Source organism: Cibotium barometz, chromosome 15, assembly GCF_041138505.1.
Source record: "Cibotium barometz isolate CiBa-2024 chromosome 15, ASM4113850v1, whole genome shotgun sequence".
Taxonomy (NCBI): domain Eukaryota; kingdom Viridiplantae; phylum Streptophyta; class Polypodiopsida; order Cyatheales; family Cibotiaceae; genus Cibotium; species Cibotium barometz.
The window spans coordinates 11,525,976-11,533,512 of record NC_141060.1 but is presented as its reverse complement, the minus strand read 5'-3'; positions in this window follow the sequence as shown (position 1 = coordinate 11,533,512).

The following is a 7,537-nucleotide window of genomic DNA, read 5'->3' as shown; positions in this document are numbered from 1 at the left end:
TATGGCGTGAAACAGAAGTTCATGGGTGGGAAAAAAAAGAAAAAAATTAAAAAAAATTAAAATTTAATCTTCACGTGAAGTCTGGTTCACATGTGAAGAGTTCTTCCCCGGTGTGAACCGGACTTCACATGAAGATTAAACTTCATTTTTTTCATTTTTTCAAATTTATTTTTTCTGCTCTCATGAACTTTTGTTTCACGCCGTGAGAAGAACTCTTCACGTGTGAACTAGACTTCACGTGAAGATTAAATCTAGATTTTTTTTCTTTTTGCTCGTGTTAACTTTTATTTCACGCCGTAAAGAACTCTTCACACATGAACTGGACTTCACGTGAACTTTAAATTTTGATTTTTTATAAAATTTTGATTTTCTTTTTTTGCCCGCCTACGAGCTTATGTTTCACGTTATAAAGAACTCTTCACACGTGAACCGGACTTCACGTGAAGATTAAATTTTGATTTTGTTTTATTTTATTTTTTCCTGCATGAACTTTTGTTTCACGCGGCCATGAAGAACTCATCACGCATGAACCGGACTTCACGTGAAGATTTAATTTTGATTTTTTCTTTTTTTTTCTATTTTTTTTTTGCCCGACGTGAATTTTTGTTTCGATCCGTGAAGAACTCTTCACGCGTGAAGCCGACTTCATGTGAAGATTAAATTTTGATTTTGATTTTTTATTTTTGCTCGCGTGAACTGTTGTTTCATGCCGTGAAGAACTGTTCACGCGGGCGTGAACCAGACTTCACGTAAAGATTAAATTTTGATTTTTTTTATTTTTTGATTTTTTGATTTTGATTTTGACTTTTATTTTGCTCGCGTGAACTTATTTTTCATGTCATGAAGAACTCTTCACTTGTGAATGGGACTTCACGAGAAGATTAAATTTTGATTTTTTTTTTTTTTGCTCGCGTGAACTTATGTTTCATGCTGAAGAACTCTTCATTCATGAACGGGACTTCACGTGAAGATTAAATTTTATTTTTTTTGTTTTTCTTTTTGCCGCTGCGTGAACTTCTATTTCACGCCGTGAAGAACTCTTCATGCATGAACCGGACTTCACATGAAGATTAAACTTTGCTTAAAAAAAAATAAAAATTTCTGCTCGCATGAACTTTTATTTCACGCCGTGAAGAACTCTTCACGCATGAACCACACTTCATGTGAAGATTAAATTTAGATTTTTTTTCTTTTTGCTCACATTAACGTTTGTTTCACGCCGTGAAGAACTCTTCACATGTGAACCGGACTTCACGTGAAGATTAAATTTTGATTTTTTTAATTTTTTTTTCTTCTTTTGCTCACCCGTGAACTTCTGTTTCACGCCATAAACAACTCTTCACGCGTGAACCAGACTTCACGTGAAGATTTTTTTTTTTTGCCTACATGATCTTTTGTTTCACGCCACATGAAGAACCCATCACGCATAAACCAGACTTCACATGAAGATTAAATTTTGATTTTTTTTTTCTCTTTTTTTTTTCCCGCGTGAACTTCTGTTTCAATCCATGAAGAACTCTTCACGCATGGACTCGACTTCACGTGAAGAGTAAATTTTGATTTTGATTTTGATTTTTGCTTGCATGAACTGTTGTTTCACGTTGTGAAGAACTCTTTACGCGTGAACCGAACTTCACGTGAAGATTAAATTTTGATTTTTTTTGGCATGTGTGAACTTATTTTTCACGTCGTGAAGAACTCTTCACTCGTGAACGGGACTTCACATGAAGATTAAATTCTTATTTTATTTTATTTTTTTCCCGCGTGAACTTATGTTTCACGCCGTAAAGAACTCTTCATTTATGAACCGGACTTCATGTGAAGATTAATTTTGATATTTTGATATTTTTATTTTTATTTACCACCGCATGAACTTCTATTTCACGCCGTGAAGAACTCTTCACGTGTGAACCGGACTTCACATGAAGATTAAACTTTGATTTTTTTTAATTTTTTTAAAAACTCTTCATGTGTGAACTTGACATCACGTGAAGATTAAATTTAGATTTCTTTTTTTTTCTTGCCGACACGTGAACTCTTATTTCATGCCGTGAAGAACTCTTCACGCGTGAACCGGACTACACGTGAAGATTAAATTTTGATTTTTTATTTTTATATTTGCTCGCATGAACTTCTCTTTCACGCAATGAAGAACACTTCACGCGTGAACCGGACTTCACGTGAAGATTAAATTTTGATTCACGTGGGCAAAAATAAAAATTTCAAAAATTATTAAAAAAAACAAAATGTAATCTTCACGTGTGAAGTGCGGTTCACACGTGTCAGAGCTTGAAATAGTTCACACGGGTAAAAAAAATAAAAAAATAAAAAAATAAAATCAAAATTTAATCTTCACATGAAGTCTGGTTCATGCGTGAAGAGTTATTCACGACGTGAAATAGAAGTTCACGCGGGCAAAAATAAAAATAAAAAATAAAAAATAAATTTAAAATTTAATCCTCACGTCATGAAGTCCAGCTCACGCGTGAAGAGTTCTTCACCCGGTGTGAAACAAAAGCTTAGGTGGCAACAAAAAAAAAGAAATCGAAATTTAATCTTCACGTGAAGTTCGGTTCACTCGTGAAGAGTTCTTCACGATGTGAAACAGAAGTTCGCGTGGGCAAAAAAGAATAAAACATTAAATAAAAATAAAAATTAATCTTCACGTGAAGTCCGGTTCACGGTTGAAGAGTTCTTTTTGGCGTGAAATAGAAGTTCACATGCCACAAAAAAAATCAAAATTTAATCTTCACGTGAAGATTGATTTTTGTGTGAAGAGTTCTTCAGGCTTGAAACAAAAGTTCACACAGGTAAAAATAAAATTTAAAAAATCAAAGTTTAATCTTCACGTGAAGTTCGATTCAGGCTTGAAGAGTTCTTCACGGCATGAAACAGAAGTTCATGCGGGCAAGATAATAATAATAATAAAATAATAAAAAAAAATCAAAATTTAATCTTCACATGAAGTCCGGTGCACGCGTGAAAAGTTCTTCACGTCATGAACCAGAAGACGTAGGCAAAAAAAAAGTCAAAATTTAATCTTCACGTGAAATCCAGTTTACGCGTGAAGAGTTCTTCATGGCATGAAAAATAAGTTCACGTGGGTTTAAAAAACAAAAACAAAATTTAATCTTCATGTGAAGTCCGGATCACGTGTGAAGAGTTTTTCTATGCGTGAAACAGTGGTTTACGGAGCGATAAAAAATAAAAAAATTAAAATTTAATCTTTACGTGAAGTCCGGTTCATGCATGAAGAGTTCTTCACGGCGTGAAACAGAAGTTCATGAGGCGACCAAAAATTTTTTTTTAAAATTTAATCTTCATATAAAGTCTGGTTCACGCGTGAAGAGTTCCTCACGACGTGAAACAGAAAATCACACGGTGGCAAGAAAAAGAAAATCGAAATTTAATCTTCATGTGAAGTTCGGTTCACTCGTGAAGAGTTCTTCATTGCGTGAAATAGTTCATGCGAGCAAAAATAAAAATAATAATTCAAAGTTTAATCTTCACGTAAAGTCTGGTTCACGCGTGAAGAGTTCTTCACGACGTGAAACAAAAGTTCACATGTCGGTAAAAAAAAATCAAAATTTAATCTTCATGTGAAGTCCGATTCACGCGTGAAGAATTCTTCACGGCGTGAAATAGTTCTTCATGGCGTAAAACAGAAGTTTTGTGAGAGCAAGAAAAAATAAATTTTAAAAATTTAAAAAATTCGAAGTTTAATCTTCATGTGAAGTCCGGTTCACGCGTGAAGAGTTCTTCACGGCATGAAAAAAAAGTTCATGCGGCGGTAAAAAAAATAAAAAATAAAATCAAAATTTAATATTCACGTGAAGTCCAGTTCACCAATGAAGAGTTCTTTGCGACGTGAAACATAAGTTCACATGGACAAAAGAAATAAATAAATCAGAATTTAATCTTCATGTGAAGTCCTGTTCTCACGAGTGAAGATTTCTTCATGACGTGAAACATAAGTTCACACGCGGGCAAAAAAATAAAAAAGTAAATAAATAATAATAATAAAATCAAAATTTAATCTTCACGTGAAGTCCGATTGATTTGTGCACGAATGAAGAGTTCTTCACAACGTGAAACAACAGTTCAGGCGAGTAAAAAAATTAAAATAAAATAAAAATCAAAATTTAATCTTCATGTGAAGTCCGATTCACGCGTGAAGAGTTCTTCATGGATTGAAACAGAAGTTCATAAGGATTAAAAAAAAGAGAAAAAAAAGAAAAAATCAAAATTTAATCCACGTGAAGTCCGGTTCACGCGTGAAATGAGTTCTTCACGGCGTGAAACACAAGTTCACGTGGGCAAATAAAAGAAAAAAAATTAAAATTTAATCTTCACGTGAAGTCCGGAGTGTACGCGTGAAGAGTTCTTCAAGGCGTGAAATAAAAGTTCATGCGGGCAAAAAAAAAAATAAAAAAAAATTAAAATTCAATCTTCATGTGAAGTCCGGTTCACACGTGGAGTTCTTCACGACATGAAGCAACAAAAGTTAACATGAGCAAAAAGAAAAAAAATCAAAATTGAATCTTCACGTGAAGTCTGGTTCACCCATGAAGAGTTCTTTACGGCGTGAAACAGAAGTTCACAAGGGAAATTAAAAAAAAATATTTAAAAAAAATCAAAATTTAATCTTCACGTGAAGTCCAATTCACACGTGAAGAGTTCTTCATGGCATGAAAAAAAAGTTCACGCGGGTTTTAAAAAAAAATAATAAAAAATCAAAATTTAATCTTCACGTGAAGTCTGGATCATTTGTGAAGAGTTCTTCTATGCGTGAAACAGTGGTTTACGCGGTGATAAAAAATAAAAACAAATCGAAATTTAATCTTCACTTGAATTCCGGTTCACTCATGAAGAGTTCTTCACGACGTGAAATAGAAGTTCACAAGGCGGCCAAAAAAAATAATCAAAATTTAATCTTCACACGACGGCAAGAAAAAGAAAATCAAAATTTAATCTTCACGTGAAGTCCGGTTCACGTGTGAAGAGTTATTCATTGCGTGAAATAGAAGTTCATGCGAGCAAAAATAAAAATAAAAAATCAAAGTTTAATCCTCACGTAAAGTCTGGTTCACGCGTGAAGAGTTTTTCACGGCGTGAAATAAAAGTTCACGTGTCGATAAAAAAAATCAAAATTTAATCTTCACGTGAAGTCCGGTTCACGCGTGAATTATTCTTCACAGCGTGAAATAGTTCTTTACGACGGCGTGAAATAGAAGTTTTGCGAGCAGGGAAAAAAAATTTTAAAAATTCGAAGTTTAATCTTCATGTGAAGTCTGGTTCAAGCATGAAGAGTTCTTCACAGCGTGAAATAGAAGTTCACGCGGCAGCAAAAAAAATTAAAAAAAATTAAAGTTTAATCTAAACGTGAAGTCTAGTTCACCAATGAAGAGTTCTTTACGGCGTGAAACATAAGTTCACGTGGGAAAAATAAATAAATAAATCAGAATTTAATCTTCACGTGAAGTCCTGTTCACAAGTGAAGATTTCTTCATGACGTGAAACATAAGTTCACATGGGGGCAAAAAAAAGTAAAAAAAAGGTAAAAAAATAAAAATAAAAATTTAATCTTCACGTGAATTCTGGTTCATTCGTGAAGAGTTCTTCAAAGCGTGAAACAACAGTTCACGCGAGCAAAAAAATAAAATAAAAATTTTAATCTTCACGTGAATTCTGGTTCATTCGTGAAGAGATCTTCAAAGCGTGAAACAACAGTTCACGAGAGAAAAAAAAAAAAGAAATTTAATCTTCACGTGAAGCGGACGGTTCACTCGTTTCTTTACGGATTGAAAAAGAAGTTCACTAGGATTAAAAAAAAGAGAAAAAAAGAAAAAATCAAAATTTAATCCACGTGAAGTCCAGTTCACGCGATGAGTTCTTCACGGCGTGAAACACAAGTTCATGCGGGCAAAAAAAAAGAAAAAAAATAAAATTTAATCTGCACGTGTGAAGAGTTCTTCACGGCGTGAAATAGAAGTTCACGAGGAAAAAAAAATCGAAGTTTAATCTTCACGTGAAGTCCGGTTCACCCGTGAAGAGCGACGTGAATTAGAAGTTCACGCGGCGGCAAAAGAAAATAAAAAAAAATCTAAAGTTAATCTTCACGTGAAGTCATGTTCACGAATGAAGAGTTCTTCACGGCATGAAATAAAAGTTCATGTGGGCAAAAAAATAAAAATAAATTAGAATTTAATTTTCACGTGAAGTCCCGTTCATGCATGAAGAGTTCTTCACGACGTGAAACATAAGTTCACGCGGGCAAAAAAAAAAATCTTCACGTGAAGTTCGGTTCACACGTGAAGAGTTCTTCACGGCGTGAAACAGAAATTCACGCGAGCAATAAATAAATAAATAAATAAATAAATAAATAAATATCAAAATTTAATCTTCACGTGAATTTCGGTTCACGCGTGAAGAGTTCTTCACACGGCGTGAAACAGAAGTTCACGCGCGACGGCAAAAAAAAAAAAAAAAAAATTTAACCTTCACGTGAAGTCTGGTTCATGCGTGGAGTTCTTTATGGCGTGAAACAAAAGTTCACGTGGGCAAAAAAAAAAAAAAAAAAATTTCAAAAATTTAATCTTTACGCGAAGTCCGGTTCACGTGGGCAAAAAAGAGAAAAAAATACAAAAAAATCGAAATTTAATCTTCACATAAAGTCCAGTTCACGCGTGAAGAGTTAACAACGAAAAAAATCAAAATTGAATCTTCATGTGAAGACGTGTGAAGAGTTCTTTACGGCGTGAAACAGAAGTTCATGTGGGTAAAAAAAGTAAAAAAATTAATAAAAATAAAAAAATAAATCAAAATTTAATCTTCACGTGAAGTTTAGTTCACATGTGAAGAGTTCTTCACGGCGTGAAACATAAGTTCACGTGGCGACAAAAAAAAAATAAAATAAATAAAAATTTAATCTTCACGTGAAGTCCGGTTCACGTGGGCAAAAAAATAAATAAATCAAAATTTAATCTTCATGATGTGAAGTCCGGTTCACGCGTGAAGAGTTCTTCACGGCATGAAACAGAAGTTCATGCGGTGGGAAAAAAATAAAAAAAACACTCTGGAAACCACCCCTGTTTGGAGGCCCGTATCTCCTAAACCGTGTATTCAATGAAGGTGCTCTAGGGCTCATCGAAAAGCTGACATTGAGCTCGACTTTGAACTTATTTGTCCGAAGTCAAAATTGATCATTTTGGCCTCTGACCAGCAGCCTCAAAATTCGACCTAGAAATCGAGGCAAAAATAGTCCAAAAAACAAGAAAAATCGTAAAAAACAACGCGAAAACGACGACGACGAGCCATATTCGGGCTACTTTTTGATGGTCTAAACGACAAAATCACGGAGAGCTCAAGGGAAAAAAGTTGTAGTACTCCAAAAATACTCCAACTACATCATACAGAGTTTTTCAAAATTCTTTTTGGAACACTCTAAAAAACGTGCTGCGAAACAGGGAAAAAATTCTCAAGAATTTTTTTCCGTCTTGAGTCAGTGATGGAAAATAGGTTTTAGGACCTCGTCTTC